This window comes from Equus caballus, chromosome 4 (assembly GCF_041296265.1).
Source record: "Equus caballus isolate H_3958 breed thoroughbred chromosome 4, TB-T2T, whole genome shotgun sequence".
Classification (NCBI taxonomy): domain Eukaryota; kingdom Metazoa; phylum Chordata; class Mammalia; order Perissodactyla; family Equidae; genus Equus; species Equus caballus.
Genome location: NC_091687.1, coordinates 79154329 through 79174652, shown reverse-complemented (window position 1 = coordinate 79174652; position 20324 = coordinate 79154329). Strand labels below are relative to the sequence as shown.

The window sequence follows — 20324 nt, the reverse complement described above, 5'->3', positions numbered from 1 at the left end:
CCATTTGCTCTTTACTTCATGTAAATTTAAGGCTCTGTGTATGCTTTTTACCACCTAAAAATGTCATTTTACTCCTCTCCCTCCACTAAAGCTGCTTGGTCCCTTTCTTCTGCTTAAAGCTCACTTTCTACACGAAGTGTTTCTTAGCCATTCTCATCTGGTTATAATATTGGTCTGTTCACATACTCATCTCTGGACGTAATGTAGCCACACAGCATTAAGTGTCAATCCCTCTGTGTGACTGCATTTTCTTCTATAGTTATTACTCATGTCTTTATGTATCTTTGTCCCTTGAAGTCCAAATGGTCCTCTTCTCCCCAGCCACCAGTAGACGTGTATGTATTGCAGAGCTGTAGACTGTAGGCACCAAATAAATATTGTTGAGCCCCTAAAAGCAATGGTTTATTTATTGAATCAAAAGCATGCCCTGGTTTAAATGAGTTAAACAAAGATTAATGTAATCCAAAACACTGTTTGCCTTTGAGGCTGACTTAGGAAAAGAAGCCACATTGGCAAAATGAAAAAGAGAACCTTGGGCCAAAGACGAGATAGCCATGAGTAAAAGCATGACAATAAGTTGAAACTTTGGAGGAATGCAGTGTCAACTTCTGTAGCTCCTAAAGAGTAGTCAAAAAGCTGGTACAAAATTTCAATGTTGTGGACATAGTGCTGAGAGAGCAGTATCAGAAACATAAAAACGTAGATGACAAAAATGGAAATGAGGTGATTTTAATGTCAAATTCAAGAGATTAAACAAACAAATGATGTTGGTATTTTTTTTAAAGTGATACAGTAGATGTTTTTCTCTGTCCATAAGAAATATATCCGGAAGAAACAGAAACAGTCATTGCATGGTTTTGGTTTTTCTGAATATCCAAGATGTGTCTGTTGTGATGTGATCATGAGGACAGAAATGACTTTGAATATTAAAAACAGATGAAATAAAATACAGAGAATTGGTTACATAGAGGATAAGACCAAAAGAGACCAGTGAGACAACCCAGGGGTTAACAACCTGTGGAAGCCACTCTAACCCCTAGGCTGAAGGGACAAAGGGAAGCCACAGTGTTAGCAGAGCTAGGGGCTGGGGCCATGAGAGGACACTGGGACCATGGGGGCCTGTCCAGCGGGAAGAGGAGGCATGAAATGAAAGTGGCATCGGTCTAACCTGTACTCAAAGCCGAGAAGGTAGGGCAGAGAAATACTCCAGCTTCTTCCTTCCGCTTGCCCTCCAGCCACCTGCCAGTGCCTCCCATTGACCGAACCCATCCATAAGCCAGAAGACACAGGAGCCCAGCTGATGTTTCTGTATCGGCAACAGAGAGATGAGCATGAAATGGTGGGAAATTGATCTGAGCAAAAACAGGCCTCGAACTGACATCAGGGTTTCTCCTGTAGATAATCTCTCAATTCATGACTACTTGTTGATTGATTGATTGATTTCTCAGAGGATTAGAGGGAGAATCATCAACTAACGTTTTTTCCTCTATTTTCAAATGGCATCACAGAGACACGCTTTAAAATCATAAGGGGGAAAACCAGACAGGGATACAGTCCTTTATAGGTAAAGCACAATGACCTTGAAAGTAATGCTTCTTCGCATAAAAGAAGCTTCGGTGTGTGTTAGATTTAGCATAGGCAATTACTTCCATTTGAAAACATATCTTTAGATCTCATCCTCTGGCTTCTTCTATACAGAATATTTAGAATGTTTCGTTTCTCTGAATTTGTGTGTGCGCCTGTGTTTCAAGGGAAGGGGATGGCAATAACACAATTGGCTTTTAAAAGCAGGGGAAATATGAAATTCTAGGGAGATATGAGCAATTTGATATAAGCGTGCCTTTATTGATGGTAATATTATTTTTTATTCTGTTTTCATTAAGCATCAATAATACATGCAGTCCCAAAAAGAAAATCTTCTAAGTACATTTCCATTTAACCCTGGAAAGAAGAAAGCCTGTCATATGTGAGACTTGAGACTTCACATATGACAGGGGGCCTCTGTAATTAGGGCATGCAGAGGTCTGTTCCTATCATGTTGTGGTTTATAATGGCGCCTTTAACTGCTCTGCACAGATTAGAAAAAGTCTCATTTCCAAATGAGGCCGTGATGTTGAGCAGGACAGCCTTCCTGAATGCCCCAGCTGATTCCCCACGCACAGAATAGCATACAGTGGGGAGGAAGAAGAACAGAGCAGAGACAAAAGCCAAATTGTAATCACTTGTTGGACCCATTTTCATGAGGAAGTCCGCATTAAAATATTCATTTATTCTTAAGATGGTGAAACTTGACACCATTGGGGAAAAACATTCTGCAAATGTTCGTAAAACTAGGACATCATTTAGCACACAATAGCTACTCACTAAATGGCGGCACTTAATATTGCAGAGAGAGATCAGGAATAATGAGAACTGATGAAATAACACCAAATTTATTGATGAGGAAACCAAACACAACAGCGATGTGGACAGGGAAGAGAAACAGGCCGTAGTCCAAGATTTAAAGGAGGGATGAGATGGTCAGAAATGATAGGCAGTCACTGTAGGCCCTTTGTTCTAAAAGTTTGTTTAGGTAAGGAAGGAGAAAACAGAACAGTAGTGAACTGCTAGCACCAGGATCAAGAGTTCAGCTCTGAACTCTTCTCTCAAGCCTAGGAAACCAGTGCATATTTGAAGGCAGAGTTCAAAGATGCTACAGAAAAAGTAAGAATGGGAGAGTGAATAATTGAGAGATCAAAACCTTGGATAAGCTAAAAGAGATAGGATCAGAGAGAATTGAAGGCATAGGTTTCAAGGATACTAGCAGTTGGCCTTGGAAAGATGTGAAATTACTTTTTCCTCTGAAACAGGATAAAAAGGAAAAAGAATGAGCTTATAACACATAGTATTTCAGAACAGAGCTCATCACCTTGGTGAAAGTTGGCCTCATCAAGTGATTGGAGATTGGACTTAATGACCAGGGTATGGCAGGACTGTGGGTCAGAACCAGGTACAGGCAGAGGGAGGAAGTCTACACAGGCTAGTACAGCATGGTACCCAACTTATGATGACAAGAAAAGGTGATGGTCCAGCACGTGGCCACTATCAGGGATGTAGCAAGGGAGAGAAGATTGGAGTTCAGGCATATAGAGGACACTAGTGAAGAGTCTGGGAGCAGCATTGGAGCATCTAAAAGCAAATGACAATATTTTAGCAATGGGATGTTCGTTTGGACAGAACTTTAATAATCAAGGCTAGTAGGGAGAAGTGATTGCTGAGTAAGACAATGTCCACCATAGATCAAAAGAACAAAGCAGAAGCTCAATTAATAAAACTAGCCATAGGTCAGAGTGGGATTAACAGCACATTTACCTTGGTGCACTGTTGCTTGAGATAGCCTGACTTGAAGCAGGATCTATTCCAGAGCCTCGGATAGGGCTGAGCTGGGATCACATGAGCCTTCTTGAGCATAGAGAGGAAGAGAGATGACGTTAGAAGGAAGATGAGTAGAAGAGTTCAGAGCTGATGGCTTTCATCTGGTCAGAAAAACAAAAGGAGATGCCAACTGCCAAAACCTGTAGAAGTAGGTGGGATTCAGGTTTGAGACCAGAGAAGACCTGGAAGAGTTCTTCTGGCTAGGCAGCACAAGCAATCTCCAATAGAGCCCTGAAAGGATTGCCAAATAGCAGACAGCCTGGCTGACATAAGTTGCAGGAATCCCTAGTGGGCCAAATTCACCATCTTTTCACAGAATAAAATAAATCATTTTACTTATTTATCCTCATAAAGCCTCCACTTGTAATCTTTTTAAGAAATTTATCAGCTTCAGTTGCAACACTTTGGTTAGCTTTGCATCTACTTTGATTCCGTTTTTTAAAGTATTTCAGTCCTTAAATAGTTCTTCTAATATTCTTGGTGCAATGCGTCATATCACTGAACAACAAAACCCAATCCATTTAAGATTTTCATATTGTTAATGAGTGAAATGTATCCTTATTTTCTAATATACAGGTTCTCGACCTAAATTATGTGTTTTTTTCCTTCAAAAACTAAATTCCATTTGGAAGAGGGCAGGAACATGATGTCTGAAAACAAAGGATAAAGAATAAGGAGCTAACATGGAAATAGAGTGGAAAGAAATCAGTGAAAAAGAAATCAGGTGTTAAATAAAAGAAGAGTGCTGAGTGCTCACAGCCTCACAGTTTGAGAAACAGCTGGCTAGATCTAAATCTTGCCTTCCAACTGATTGATCTGAATGTAATAGGAATGAAATTAAATTATTTGCAGGCTCTGTGGCTTGTCACTTAGCTGTAGCAAGAAATAAAATTGGTTGAGTATGAATTCTTCACAAAGTTGTGCCAATTATTACAATAGGACATGATCAGATGATCATTTCTTTTCCAGCAAATGATGGAATTATGCCCAGCCAGTTTGGTCCTCATGGAAATCAAGCAATTTAATTTGATCTTATTATTTTAGTTAATCGATGACAAAAACTTGTGACTGCCATGTCACTAATTGGATAATGTTTGTTAAAAACAAAACCAAAGCAGACAGGAAAATAGCTAGCTCAGTCACGTTGAATGTTATGTATGTCCAACCTATGTTTTAATTTCCTTGTCATTAAATAAGTGAAGTGACACTTTGTCAAAACATCAGTAAAGTCCTTTAAAATCCTTTTGTAGAAAGCCTATGTTAAATAACAAAATTTGTTATTAGGAGAAACTCACAATTTTTACTCTCTTTCAAAGTTTTCAATAACAACACTTTGTACTGAGGTCAAAATTTTCTTCTCGGGAATTGAAGAGCTAATGAATAACAATTTGCCTATTTCATAAACAGGAATGTCCATATAAAATTTCTCCAAATTCCCTGCGTCAACTCCATTAGCTAAATTTATTGAGAGATGACCAAGAGAATATTAAGAACAAAGATGAGTATCAAATTGAATTAAGCCATCATTCTGTGGGAAATGTCAGGTATTCCCTTTTAAGGCTATCAATGAACAGATAACGGAAGCCAGTGTGTCACCCAAGGCCTTTTGTCCTACTCACTAAATGCTCTAAAATATATATATATTTTCCAAACCGCAAGTTTTTAGTGATTAATATGTTGTATTAAAAACAGGCCTATTTCAATTCAAAAATGATATATTATAGGGGCTGGCCCCGGGGCAGAGTGGTTGAGTTCGTGTGATCCGCTGCAGGTGGCCCAGTGTTTCGTTGGTTCGAATCCTGGGCGGGGACATGGCACTGCTCGTCGAACCACGCTGAGGCGGTGTCCCACATGCCACAACTAGAGGGACCCACAACGAAGAATATACAACTATGTACCGGAGAAAAAAAGGAAAAAAATAAAATCTTTAAAAAAAAAAAGATATATTATATACATCATAGGAAGACTGAATGTGTGAGCAGGAAACATTAATTTGAACATAATTCCGACAAGTTCAAATTGTTTGTGGTATTGCTCTTATCTCTGGCTTCTCTGAAAGGTGGTTGTACTTCATTTTTTTCATATGATATGAACATTCTGTTCCATTGCTTAAATACCTCCATGGTTTCCTCTTACCTATCAGACAAAGGATGAACTATTTGACTTTATGTTTTTCATGGTCTGCTCACAATCTACGTACCTAGCATGGACTCATGCCACTGCCCTCCACAGATGCTGTTAGTTGTTGCCAATAACCATTCTCCCCTTCTCCATGAATAATAGAACTTTGAGTTCTAGCTGGCACCACCCAGCGGTCTTCTAATCATAGCAACTAAACCTATATCCTAACTAATACAGATGTTATATTTTTAAGACAGAGAAAGAAGTGTACATAGAGAAACAATCCCTGGGCTTTTAACCCAAAACTTGGCTACAGCATCCTTATTGCATTGCCCCAGGATTAGATCATGGTCTTATGTCTTTCCTATCAAAACTCAAGAAGCCATTAGAATTCTTCTCACTATGACAATACATGGAAAGTATTTGAAATCAAGTAAATCATGAGTGTGAGGCAGCTGCTAGTTAGTTCACCTCCAGCACACGCACAAGATGTGAAATAACAAAAGCAACAAAATAGCTAGAGCTTTGGCCTGTGATTGGTGGAGACTAAAGTCAGATCCATTACAGACGTAAAGACTGCAAGTCCTCAGAAACTAAAATATCCATGAGTGTGGACCAGCATCACAAAAAGGAAAAACTCTGCGGGCACTATAGAATCATCATGGCAACTAAAGGCTCTTTCAACCACTCCTGCGTAAGAATTCACCACTACAGTTCCACTATAGGATGATTCTCTAGATTTATCTGTGTATTATTCAATTGTTTGTACACATTTTTGTATTTAAAGTAAACATTTAAAAAACTCTTTATTTATTTCATAACCAATCTTCTTATATTTATCAAGTAAGCACTCCCCCATTAGGTACCACTAAGAAAATGTACCTGGGCTTCTATTTTCAACGTTAACATGGACTAGAGATCTTGAAAACCGGCCAAGCACTGATATGTGCATAAAATATCTTGTAAACATCTTTCAAAAGTCATATACGAATCTTCAAGGAAGTGAGAAAAATCTTCTGAGGCAGGATTGTGAAGCAGGAGCATAAGACAAGCGAGGTCAGAAAGCCTGGAGGCCAGGCAGCCCTGAGGAGGAGGAGGAGGGCTGGATCTTTGGATTAATGGTCATGGAAGGGGACCAAAAACAAGGCCATGAATGTACACATGCTGAGGGGTCAAGTTGGGAGCCCATGATATAGAGCAGAGATCCAAGAAAGACTGTATCCTCCAGGAAAGAGTGAGGCAGGAACGAAAAACCACAAACAAAACCTGCCCGTGAGGACTTGTCGGTCTTGGCTTTGGAGAAAAGGAAAACATATCTCCCCCGAGAATTCATAGCCAACAGCCAGCACTTATGGGGGTTGGGGCTGGATATTCCACTATTTATCTGTCCTCTACAACCTGAGTTCAATAATTGCAATGAAGTGTAGCAGAGCTTGCAGTGCCTCCATATGCCTAGTAGAAGCAAAGGTAAATCCTTTCTGGAAGAACATCTCCTCAATCCAGACCTGAAACTATTCCCGTGTATAATATTCCAATGAACCTATCTCATAGTAAAAAAATGTAGTTCTAAAACATACCAGATAAAGGTACCGTGACTAAGAATCAACAAAAAAGAACATCAGAACTAGACATTTTTAGACTTCAGATACTGAAATTATTAGACAAAGCACATAAAATAAGCATACCTAATATGCTTAAGACATATAATACCAAATTGAAACTGTAAGGAGCAAGATATTATTTTTTAAAAAAGCAATCATATTTGAAAAAAGTTGAATAGAACTTTCCAAAATGAAATATAAAATCATTGAAATCATAAAACTCGATGGAAGATTACAGTAAATCAAACTTAGCTGAAAGGAAAATCACAAACTAGACCATAGATCCTAAAAATTTTCCCAAATGCAGCGCAGAGAGAAAAAGAGAGGGAAACTATGAAGGAAAAGCTGAAATATGAGGGATAAATGCTTAAAATATATCCCATTGAAGCTTCAAGAGGAGAAAATAAAAAAGGAGGAGGAAGAGAAAGTATTTTAAAAGATAATGATTGAGGACTTTGCAGAATTGAAAGAATGTCTACCTTCAGATGGAGTAAACCTGATGAATTCAAAACAGGACAAGTAAAAACAAATCCTATATCAAAACATAGCACAGTGAAATCCAAGGAGAAAATAGAAGACCTTAAAAGCAGCCAGAGAGAAAAGACAGGCAAGCTAAAAATGAGAAATAATTAATCTAACGGTTTACCTTCTCAACAACAAAACTGGAAGGCAGAAGACAAGGAAATCAGTAGCATTAACTCTGTGAGAGAAAATGACTCTCAGTTTAGAATTGTATACATGAAACAAACACTCAAAAAGGAAAGTAAAAGAAAGATGCTTTTAGAAAAACAAAAACTGAGTTCACTACCAGTAGCTTCTCAGTACAGGAAAATTGAAGCAATGGATTTTAGAAAGCTTAAATAATTTTCCCAGAAAGAAGGTCTCAAATGCAAGAAGGACTCATGAGTCAAGGAAATGTTAAAGATGAGAATAAATCTAAGAAAATATTGAATGAAGCAAATTTGGAGAATAAAAATAATTGAAAGTTGCAAAGAACTAAAAAGTAATGAACAAAATAGCATGAAACCTAAAAGACAGTGTATGTGGTGGTTGGAGTTAAATATTTATTGGTCCCAGAGCTATTCTGGAAGAGGCTTATGTATTAACTTGTCTTGTTATGTAAGCATGGTAAAATTTCAAGGGTTTTGACTAGGAATAAAAATAGAGTCAGAAACACCCAAACCAGTAGAGGGGAGAAAAATGAATGACAATAAGTCTATCAACTTAAAAGAAAACAAAAAAGAAGAAAAAGAAAAAGAAGAAATGAAAAATCAGCACAAAGAGAACCCAGGGGCCAGCCCAGTGGTGCAGTGGTTAAGTTCACACATTCCGCTTCTCAGTGGCCCAGGGTTTGCTGGTTCAGATCCCGGGTGCAGACATGGCACTGCTTGGCACGCCATGCTGTGGTAGGTGTCCCAGATTTAAAGTAGAGGAAGATGGGCACAGATATTAGCTCAGGGCCAGGCTTCCTCAGCAAAAAAGAGGAGGACTGGCAGTAGTTAGCTCAGGGCTAATCTTCCTCAAACAAACAAAAGAGAGCCCAAACTGTTGGTAGAGATTAACCACATTACATGTAAACGGACTAATTCTTCTCCTGCTAAAATACATAGATTGTCAGACTGGATTGAAAAAAACGTCCAGCTAGATGCTGTGTATAAGAGCCACCCCTAAATCATAAAGACAGTGAAAAGTGGGACAGGATGGAAAAAAGATACACCTGACAAGTGCTAATTAAAAGAAAGCTGATGAAGTTAATTTATAATACACAAAGATAATTTAAGGCAAAACTCTGTGTGTGGCATCTTCCTTCTGGGAATATTTTTTTTTTAACTGCTTGCTTAATGATTTTAATAGTTACAGAGCTACGTGCACTTTCTATTTTGTTGAGTCAATTTTGATGAATTGTATTATTCTATGAAAATATCCATTTCTTCAAAGTTTTCAAAATTTTTGTCATCAGACATGTTTTTTTCTTTTCTGTCCATTATCTGTAAGTTTTCATTCTTTAAAGTGTTTCTTTGAACCTTATGTCTTTTTTTCCTTGATCAAACTTTCCAGAGAGTTGCCAATTTTTTTTTGGTCTCTTCAAAAACCAATTTTTAGCTTTGATGATCCTCTCGTGCCTTTGTTTCTTTGTTCTTTATTTTCTGCCTTTATTTTCACTTTTTTCTTCTACTTTCTTTGAGTTTATTCTATTGGTTTTTTACCAGCTATCTAAGATAGATGCCTAGCTCATTAATTTTCAGACTTTCTTTTTTTCTACTAAAGCATTTCAATCTAAAAATTTCCCTCTACATACCACTCACCAAATTTCTAAAGTTTTGAGTTACAGTATTTTCCTTATTGTGCAATTCTAGGTATTTTTGAATTTCCAATTCATTTCTTTCCCTTAAACCATGAGTTATTAAAAACATTTTAAATTTCCAAAATTATTCTTTTGTTCTGAATGTGAATGCATGAGTGTGAAATTTAGGGGTTTTTTAATTTTTTTAAATTTCAGTTTCATTTAATTGTGGTCAGAGATGGAATTCTATGTAAAACCAATTCTTTGAAATTTACACTAACTTGCTAATATGGCCAAAGCATTGCCGTGTTTTGGTAAATGTTTCAAATTCTTGGTAAATGTTTCAAATTTTTGGTAAATATTCCTTGTAACTTGAATAGAACTGGATCCAGGAGTTTCTATTCATTACTCACTGTTTATTAAACCTCCTGTTTGATAAGAATCCTCTGAGGCATTTTTTAAAGTACAGCTTTCTGAGTCTTTCTCCTGCAGATTCTCATTCAATAGGTCTGGTACTGGGCTATTAGGAAGGTTTGGGAAATCCTATAGTAAACCAAGCAATTTTGTTATTCCATTCAAACCTTCCTTATTTGTACTGATTTATGTCCATTTGATCTATCACTTATTGAGAGTTGTGTTCAGATATTCCAGAATGATGGTGGATTTTTCATGTTTTCTTTTAATTTTGTCAATTTTAAATGTATGTGTAATACATACACACATGCACACCTTTGATAGGTACATTAAATTCTCTTCAGCTTCTATGTCCTCATTTTGTAAAATCCAAAAGCAGAAATGGTAATTATTTTAAAGACTCTTGAGACAAATACATGGAAAATGCATAGAAACAAAGTGCCTGATCCATGGTAACTGCTCAATAGGTCATGGCAATTACTTTCTACAAGGTCACTTTCAACACTAGAACTATCTACAGGTTTGTTCATGCAGCCCATCTGCTTAACTACAGGCACAGTGTGTTTTATCCTTGGATCAAACCACCCATCAAAACTCTATGTGCATGGACCATATTACCTTCCCTGCCCAAGAACATGTCAAGGAGAGCTGTCTTCCCTGGATTGAAATAGAGGTTACACTGTTGACTTTCCTCAGGACATGCTACTGGACATGACTTTGTTGTGTTTGTTCCTGAGAACATTGTCCACAACTTCCACCAGTATCCCTAATACAAAAGCTCATGACAGAAGGCTTTAGGAATTAACTGTTCAGCAGAAGCTGTGATCCTCCTGAGGCCCTTCTGTGCCTTTTTCTTAACCTTCATATGTAAAAAACAATTTAATTGTCTCTGTTTACATTATTATTTTGTCATTCTTAATGCTCAGAACTAAGTTCATTGCTCAGCTATAGCAACTAAATAGAAATTTGTACCCTGCTTAGGCATAATATATTCTCCCTAACACTTTCCTCTAACCCATTTACTTCTCTTATGCTAATTTAGATTTTCCCTGTCTTATTGTTTTATTTTTGCTTTGCAAATTTGTTGCATATATTTACTGTTAGCACCAAAAATCTTCCTGGGGTAATCCAGGATATAAGCACATATGTAGATACATAAATGATAAATATATATAATATATAGATAGATGCATAACTGTCTACATATATATGAATTTAATTTATATACCAAATGGAGAAGATGACTGAACCTGAGTCATGCCAGTGTCTAAGACTATCTACTGGAAAAGACAAACCACAGAGCTATAACATAAAATATTTATATTATTCAAAGAGAGAGAAAATAAGTGTCTCCCTTAATTCAGCGAGATACTAATATAACTATAGTTTTTAGAGCAAGGTTAAAAATTTACAGAATTTATGGATTTTCTGCTTCTATAGGTATTGCTTGTAGAGTCATAGGAGGATTATGTCCCCCTTTGTGTTGAAGGCTTACTTATGGCTCTGTGTTTAGTCAAAATGTCATTTTAAAAAGAAATGGCTTATTTTCAGCATAGTATCTTGTTTGCAGAAATTCACCTGCTGGGCAAAAGAAGGAAAGATTGTGTGCTTTGCTAGAGTCTACATTATTCTGGCAATTTCTCTAAATGCATTCTCGGAGGACCCTGCAGCCTGCTTCTCTTGTTCCAAGTCTAGGATACTTTTCTCTGAAACACCCTGGAGGTGATCATGTAGGCCCAGCTGCCTAGGGTGGTTTACTGGAAATTCTGTAAAAGAATTAAAACTTTCTTCATGCCTCCTAACCTCCTGTCTTCTTAACGTTGAAACCACCCTTTGTAATTTCCTTGTTTTTCTCACATTGACTGGATCTGAAGGGAACATTTATTTATGCCATGGCAAACACAGCTTAACTGGTATTTTGGCTGACAGAACAGCTTTGTTTTTATGCTTGTATAACCTCCTCTTCTGACAGCATAAACTTGGGGAGTTAGCCTTCTTAGCAAACTGCCTATGCACTGCTAGTGAAGATGTAGCAATCCTGTTATCACAGGAACACAGAATTGGTCGAGGGTTCCTTCATTTTCCATTTATTGACTTAAGGAAAAATCACCCCATGTTAAAACCTGAATATGACTTCAGAAGTCAATAGGGATCACACTGTAGTCAGCTTTCAAAATAAAGGACAATTCTTTCATCCAGTAGTGATAGCTTTAGGGCACTATAAATTTTCTTCCAGGATCTTCATAGGGTCCATAAAGACTGAGAAGAGTAATGATGCATGTCAGTCCCAAGGCAGGCTAGATAAACATGGTTTAAGATTAAATTGTTTCCTAGCAAAACAACAATTATTAGATGACCGCTTACAGAATCAACTATTTTTATAAATACACATATGCAACAAATAAAGCAGTGGATATTCTTCTCCAACTGGAAAGAGCACAGTTTCCAATTTCTGTTGTAAAGGGTCTTGATTTTAAAACAAATAAAAACCCTAACAATCAAGTGAAAACTGTGAAAGCTCTTCTCCAATGACATAATGCTGTTTCAGGTACTTCTGGAATATTTATGGGCAACAATATTGTTTTGAAAGTCCATTGTTCAGCTATTATTCATCTTCTTTATAACTCCCTCATAGCGTTGTTCAGGTTATTGTCCCAAGAACAAAAGAGAAGATATAATACGACTTTTAAAATGACAATATCTCCTTAATTCCCTCGTATGCCCTTAACAATACATATCATTCTCTCTTTACTATATTTTGAGCAGAAAATTATTAAAAGGGAATCAATGGTCTTTGTAGCCCCCAGTGAATTCAAATCTTAAGTGGTACTTGAAGCCAGTTACAACCCCTTTGGCAGCAGTCCTCTTTTTTTTTTATTTTTTTTTATTTTTTTTATTTTTTCCTTTTTCTCCCCAAAGTCCCCCGGTACATAGTTGTATATTCTTTGTTGTGGGTCCTTCTAGTTGTGGCATGTGGGACGCTGCCTCAGCGTGGTTTGATGAGCAGTGTCATGTCCGCGCCCAGGATTCGAACCAACGAAACACTGGGCCGCCTGCAGCGGAGCGCACGAACTTAACCGCTCGGCCACGGGGCCAGCCCCAGGCAGCAGTCCTCTTTTTAAATACTGTCCTGGCAAAATGTAGATGGAAGTGGGATAAGAAGCAGTCTCTGGGTCCTTCTAAAGTTTGCATAAGTTGACCTTACAGCCAGAGAGCAGAGCAATGGGTTCCTTTGGTCCCTCTATTTTCCCATAACTACACTGCAATCTTTTTATCACATTTATCATGTGGTTGATGAGTATCTGTCTTTATACCAGAGGTACTTAATAGATTTCTGAAGGAAGACAAATGACCTGGGAGATACATTTTATTAATTTAGGAGTCTGCAATCTTGGCCCCGGCCTGACTATCCCTGTGCAATCTTGAGCCTCAAATTCTCCAAAGACAGGGAAACTAATCTTTACCAGTGGCTTACAAGGAGGGGACGATCAAGTTTATAAACTAATGTGAACTCCTCATTAACAAAAATCATCTATCAATGTATGTTACTCATTATGAAAAAGAATTAGCCTGTCTACAATTTGCTTTCGTTTTGCTTTTGATTAATTGTATCATATATTGTCATCCAGGTGTCCACAAGGAAACACAATTAGTATTATTTATGTTAATGATGACTGAGGGTTGACAGGGAGCCAGATGTCTATACAGAATTCAGGAAAAAATCCTCACTCTAATAGTCTTATGATCTAATTTAAAGAAGGTAACAATTGCTCAATTTCACTGAAATTTTTAACTTCAGAGAGATAAGTTATGAAGCAATCAAAAACAAGAAGTAAAGATGATAAAGGAATAAAATGTACACACAAGGAAAAGCTAAAGAAATAAAATAGTTGGCAGGAGAAGTGGAGAATTGAGACTGACCTAGTAATAATGATTTGCAGACTTGTAATGATTCCATGGTTTGGGGCAAAGTTAAGCAATTCTGGGTTCGTTTTTGCTTGGTTACTTTCATCCCACGCTCACTCTTTCAAATGAGCCCAAACCCAAACCACTGCTTTCACTTATCCATTTATGTACTCATTTCATATGTTTTTATTATCTACTGTATGTAAAAAACTATGCCAGGTGAGTAGCTGATAGAAAAATACACATGACATGGTCATCTGTTCTCAAGAATACATGTCTCAGTAGGAAAGATAAGACATAGACACACATCACTCCTATTTAAGGAAATATGATGAACTAATGCCAGAGAGCAGGGAAAGGAAAAAGGTCCATATCTAGTTAGTGTGATCAGAGAAGCCTTTTGAAGAGGGTTGTTTCCATCTGACTCATGCTATTTCCCATCACTACTGAAAAACTCATTACGTCTCATACAGATAAATTGAGTAATGCCAAAATTAAGATAAATTTGTATGACAACATCAAGATTATGTCTACTTCTTCCAAGCAGCAAAAACATTCTGTCCTCTTGACTGATCTCTATTTTGTGAAGTCACTCCTCAGTGCCCCAGAGATGTCCTAGTAAACAAATGTCACTTCTGGCACATTGGGGTGGGTTGCTACCCTTTTAGATCTGGATGTTTTAATGACTTCTTGCTCCCTACTGGATCTTGTTTGGGAATTAATGTAAAAGGTTAATGTTTCTTGCCATCTGCATTTATCAGTACTCAGGGTTGTGTTGGAAGCCTAAATGACCAAGTCAGATTTTCCCTAGGATGGTATGAGGGACAAAGGAAATTATTTAGACACTAAGCATCTGGATAAGGGTAGAACTCGATAAAACAAAGACCCTCAAAGGACGGTGACTCAGACTGCATATTAAGTATCTAGTGATTACAATTTTTCCCCTTTAAAACAAGTCTTTCTTATTCCTTTTTAACAGGAAGAAATGGCAAGAGAAATAATCCAGTACAATGATCTTTCCAGAATAACAAAATGTGGTTTCTTTGGACCTTGTTCATGTCCTCACTGAATACTCATGTCAATAAACTGAGAGACAATGGCTTCTCACAAAAAAAAAAATATAAGCAATGTGCTTGGCAATAAACCCATGCATATACAGTCAACTAATCTTTGACAAGGGTGCCAAGACTACACAATGGGAAGAGGACAATTTCTTCAATAAATGGTGTTGGGACAATTGGATATGTACCCACAAGCAAAAGAATGAAATTGGACCCTTATCTTACACCATACTCAAAAATCAGCTCAAAGTGGATTAATCATTAAGTGTAAGAGCTGAAACAATAAAACTCCTAAAAGAAAGCATAGGGAAAAATCTTCTTGACATTGGTCTTCACAATGATTGTTTAGATATGACACCAAAAAGTACGGGCAACAAAAGCAAAAATAAATAAGTAGGACTACATCAAGCTAAAAAGCTTCTATACAGCAAAGAAACCATCAACAAAAAGAAAAAGCAATCTACAGAATGGGGGAAAATATCTGCAAATCATATATCTGATAAGGGGTTAATGTCTAAAATATATAAGGAACTCATACAACTCAATACCAAAAAACAAATAACCTGATTTAAAAATGGGCAAAGTCCCTGAATAGATATTTTTCCAAAGAAGATAAATAAATTGTCAACAGATATATGAAAAGGTGCTCAATATCACTAATCATCAGGGAAATGCAAATCTAAACCACAATGAGATATCAACTCACACCTGTTAAGATGGCTATTAATAAAAAGACAGTAGATAACAAGTGTTGGCAAGGATATGGAGAAAAAGGAACATTGTACACCATTGGTGGGAATGTAAATTGGTATAGTCATTATGGAAAACAGTATGGAGATTCCTCAAGAAATTAAAAATAGGACTAAGATATTATCCAGCAATCCCACTTCTGAGTATATATCAAAAGGAGATGAAATCACTATCTTGAAGAGATATCTACACTCCTATGTTCATTGCAACATTGTTCACAATAGCCAAGACATGGAAACAACCTAAGTGTCTTTCAACAGATGAATGGATCAAGAAAATGTAGTGTATATATATATAAAAGGGAATATAATTTGGCCATAAAAAAGAAGGAAATCCTGCCATTTGTGACAACATGGATGAACCTGGAGGGCGTTAATGCTAAACGAAATAAACTAGACACAAAAAGACAAGTTCTGTGTGATTTCACTTACACATGTTACTAAAAAAGTGAAATCACAGAACCAGAGAGTAGAACAGTGGTTACCAATGGACGGGAGGTGGGGGAAATGGGGAGATGTTGGTCAAAGGGTACAAACTTTCAGTTATAAGATGAATAAGTTCTGAGGATCTAACATACATCGTGGAGACTATGGTTAATAATACTGTATTGTATACTTGAAATTTGCTAAGAAGTAGACTTTAAGTGTTATCATAAAAAAGAAGGCAACTGTGAGGTGACAGATGTGTTAATTAACTTGATTGTGGTAATCATTTCACAATGTACATGCATATTAAATCATCATGTTGTACACCTTTCAAAAAACATGTAGTACAACCTAAACCTATACAATTTTTATTTGCCAATCGTACCTCAACAAAGCTGGAAAAAAGTATGTATACAAGGTGATCTGAAAGGTGATGCAAAAATACCAGAAAGTCAGAGAAAATCATGAAACAAGGCCAATCACTATATCTATTCAAATGGGATTTTTTTCCATGGAAGAGTTGTTCCTCTTCTTTCTGAAGGTGGTATTCCTCCTCTTTGAGGAAAATGAGAAACTTTTGATGTCTTAGAGATAAAGAGCTAATGAGAAACTTTTGATGTCGTAGAGATAAAGAGCTACTATGTATTGAGTGCCTACTTTACATTTAGCACTTTATACACTTCATTTAATCCTTACATCTACTGTGCAATATTATCCTCATTTTACAGGGGAGGAGATAGAAATTCAGAGAATGCATCTTGACTCAGGGTATCTGACCAATAAGTGCTGGAGGCAGGATTCTCACCCAAGATTGTCTCACTCAAAACTTTTACATGTTCCTGAAGGCCATAATGCCGCAGAAACCCTTCAGGATAATTGCTATCCCTAAATACTAGGGAGTAAGGTATGATCATAGAGGAACATAGAGAACCAAAAAAAATCATTTGGTCTGCCAAAAGTGGAAATCAAACCAAAAGAACAGCTTACTAGCTCTCAATTATAATTTGATGCTTATCAATATATTGTACAGCATTTTTCTAAACGCTGTGAAATGTTAAAGTGTAGAGTCCACACCCTCCTCTGCTTTCCTGTGGCCTTATATATTTATTCTGGAGCCCTTCTAGGACCAGTCTAAAAGCTCTGATGTTTGTGATGTTTCTGAGGAGTTTGCAAAGCTGGAGGACATGAGCAGGCTGTGTTTCAACTGGCTTTGCGGTGCTGACCTGTTCTTACTGACTATTGACTGTCCTGCCTGGAGTTCCGTCTTCTCCGTGGTGTATGCTTGACTTTACACCAATCACTTCACCTTTTACAGTTTGCGTTTCTAAATTGTAAAAGAGAACAGAAATCATCTTTAAAGTTTCTGCAGCTCTAACATTTGGTAAATTATAACTTAAAGTTCTCTTTCTATTCTTATAAAACAGATATTTATTTATTAATTTGGGTTGAATAATCGGTTATTTAAAAAATCATTAATTCCAGCAACCATGGAACAACTATGAAGATTCTCAAATTGGTTATTCATCTATTATCAAAAAAAGTGGTTATTCAATGGATTTAAACTTAGTTTATTATTTTAAAACTAACTTGTAATAACTATTAAATACACAGTGTCGTGTTAAAATTAAGCTGCTGTTTTTAAGCCATTGAGATTTCACTGAATACAAATCTACTTTTCTCTTCTTTCTCTTCTTCTTCTCCCCAAAGCCCCCCAGTGCATAGTTGTACTTTCTAGTTGTGAGTGCCTCTGGTTGTGCCGTGTGTGACGCTGCCTCAGCGTGGCCTGATGGGCGGTGCCATGTCTGCGCCCAGGATGCAAACCGGCGAAACCCTGGGCCGCGCAAGCAGAGTGCGTAAACTTAACCACTTGGCCGCTCCCCGGCCCAACAAATCTACTTTTTGATGATTAAAGACAGCATACTCTACACTGCAATGTTTCATCTAAACATAAAACTGAGGCAGTTAAGAAAAATAATATGAGAAAACCTTTCCATAAGGTGTTTCTTTTTCTTCCTTTTCTTCCTTCTTTATTGTATTTTGCTTGTCCTCAATGAAAACAAAAATTTTAATCACATCTTATACCTGCATGGTCTTTATGACTCGTAAAGCACTTCCATATGCAGTAGACTTACATCTTATGTGAGGATTGTGTTCTGAAGTCATTTCATAAGATGGAAATCACATATGGATAAAATTACCCATGAAAATCCCTTAGCCCATAAAGAAGCAAATGCAGAGTTTTATACATTTAAAATATACGCATGTATGAAGGTAATATTTATAGTGTAAAGTATACAGTAAAGAATAATATGCATAATTCATTTCTCAAAGTATTAATTGCATAAAAGAGGGCACATGGTTATGTATTTTAATTTTGTGGGAAAATGCACATTATTTGTATAACACGAATGCAAACATGATGCTGGCCCACATGGATTTCACAACATCCCTTGTGAGCTACAGATAATTATATCCCTATATTAGAGGAAAACAAGACGTGGAGTAGTTCTAAAACTTGTCTAAAGGCTCAAAGCTAATAAGTGGCAAAGCTACAATTCAAATCTTTAAAAGTTCAAGTCCAATTGTCTTTCTACTACCTCACAATTGGCTCTGTATTTATTTTACTTTCCTGCTGAAGTATATCAACTTGTTTTTCCAACTTCACTGAATTTTTCAGTTATTTTCACTACAATTAATTTTCCCAGACAAAATTTTCTTCTTCAAGTCATCCATTTCAGTGATAATTCAGATGAGAAAAGGTAAACAAAAATGGCATCATGTTTGATATGAAAAGTCTGTTAAGTAGATTTAGCCAGCCTCACCCCGGACCTAGCGCTCTAAATTTGCTGTTAGCCTGCTTTAAATGTGTGAGGCTTTTTTGGGAAAAAGTTTTATCAGTTATCTCTCCACTTCTGAAGAGAGTAGGGGCAAAGCAGTTATTTAAACACAGATAAGGAGGTCACTATTTCCTCTCCTCAGCTCTGGTCCAAAAATTTTTTTTAAATTTCCAAGAGAGTCTGGCTCAGTGGTATGAGTAATGGTGATTAACGTTTTGATTCTTATCTGTCAATACATAAAGCCTCATTTCAATAGAAACTTTGTGTTCAAGCTCTACACTGAATCCCGTGCAATGGTTTTTGCCTTCTCAATCATTTGCTTGCTTCCATTGCTATTTCTCTTGGAAATAACAGTAGTTTGTGTGCTTTGGGGGTGCACAATGTACTTCAAGAGATGGCTCATGAAGACCAATTTTGGTCTAGCCAAAGACCAAGACACAGAATTGCAAAACTTGACTCAATTCTTATCCAGTTAACAGTGTAGATGTGCAGCTAGATTCAGTCACACCTTAGACTCCTTAGCCATATCTTCCATGTAGGAAATAGCATAATGGCCGATATGTACATGTGGAATAAATATATAATGCAGCTGTGACTGTATAATGTCGAAGTTATAAATACATGCATTCATTGACCATGTGTTGCAAAACGAGAAATTGTATTTATGGATTTTTTTTTTCATGTTCCAACAGCTTTCTTGTTGCTTTTCCAAAGCAGAGAGAACACCTGTTGGAAATGAACCCTTACCCTCCTCTCAGGTCCTTCTCTTTGTATTTATTTATTTATTTTGGTGAAGAAGATTGGCCCCCAGCTAACATTTGTTGCCAATCTTCCGACTTTTGCTTGAGGAAGATTGGCTCTGAGCTAACATCTGCGCTCTGTTTTATATGTGGGACATCTATTTTATATGTGGGACATTGCCACAGCATGGCTTGATGAGCAGTGTGTACATCTACACTGGAGATGCGAACCTGCAAACCCAGGGCTGCTGAAGCAGAGCACACGAACTTAACCAGTATGCCACTGGGTCGGCCCCTCCTTCTCTTTTTAAATGTATCTTTCTACATATTAAACCATGTAGACATTTTTAGACTTGATAATTATCTCAAGTCATTATTTTTCAGAAGAGAAGCTGAGGCCTCCCAATTTAAATGCCTTTCCCAGGAACACTCAGAACTGGGACTAGAATGAAATTTTCACTAATCCATTGATTCATGAAGAGGTATTGAGCACATACTGCATGCCAGGAATTTTTTATTTTTTCACCGCATTGCTCCTATAACAATCAGATAGAAAGTTAGCTGTATTGGAAATGTGAAATAATAAGTGAATGGTATAATTTGAGTCTAGTGTATAAGAGATTTGTTAACAGTGATTCCCACGAAGAGAATTTTCAGGAGCTGCCTTCCAAGCTGCCTGACTGAAAGGAAGCAAGGATAGATGGTAAGCAAAGAAATCTGGGGCAAATAAACCTTTGCTGTCTCACCATGTGCTTTCTTTGGAAGAAAAGA

The 20324-nt window shown here is 37.1% G+C and overlaps 1 long non-coding RNA gene across 1 annotated transcript in view; it reads left to right on the top strand.

Annotated features, from left to right (window-relative positions):
- The window catches only part of LOC138923823 (uncharacterized), an 87832-nt gene extending 72729 nt beyond the window's left edge, over positions 1–15103 (top strand). Inside the window, exon 3 of the long non-coding RNA XR_011437971.1 lies at positions 14720–15103. This is a non-coding gene — a long non-coding RNA (uncharacterized lncRNA). The remainder of the gene's footprint in view (positions 1–14719) is intronic.
- Positions 15104–20324: the final 5221 nt, after the last annotated feature.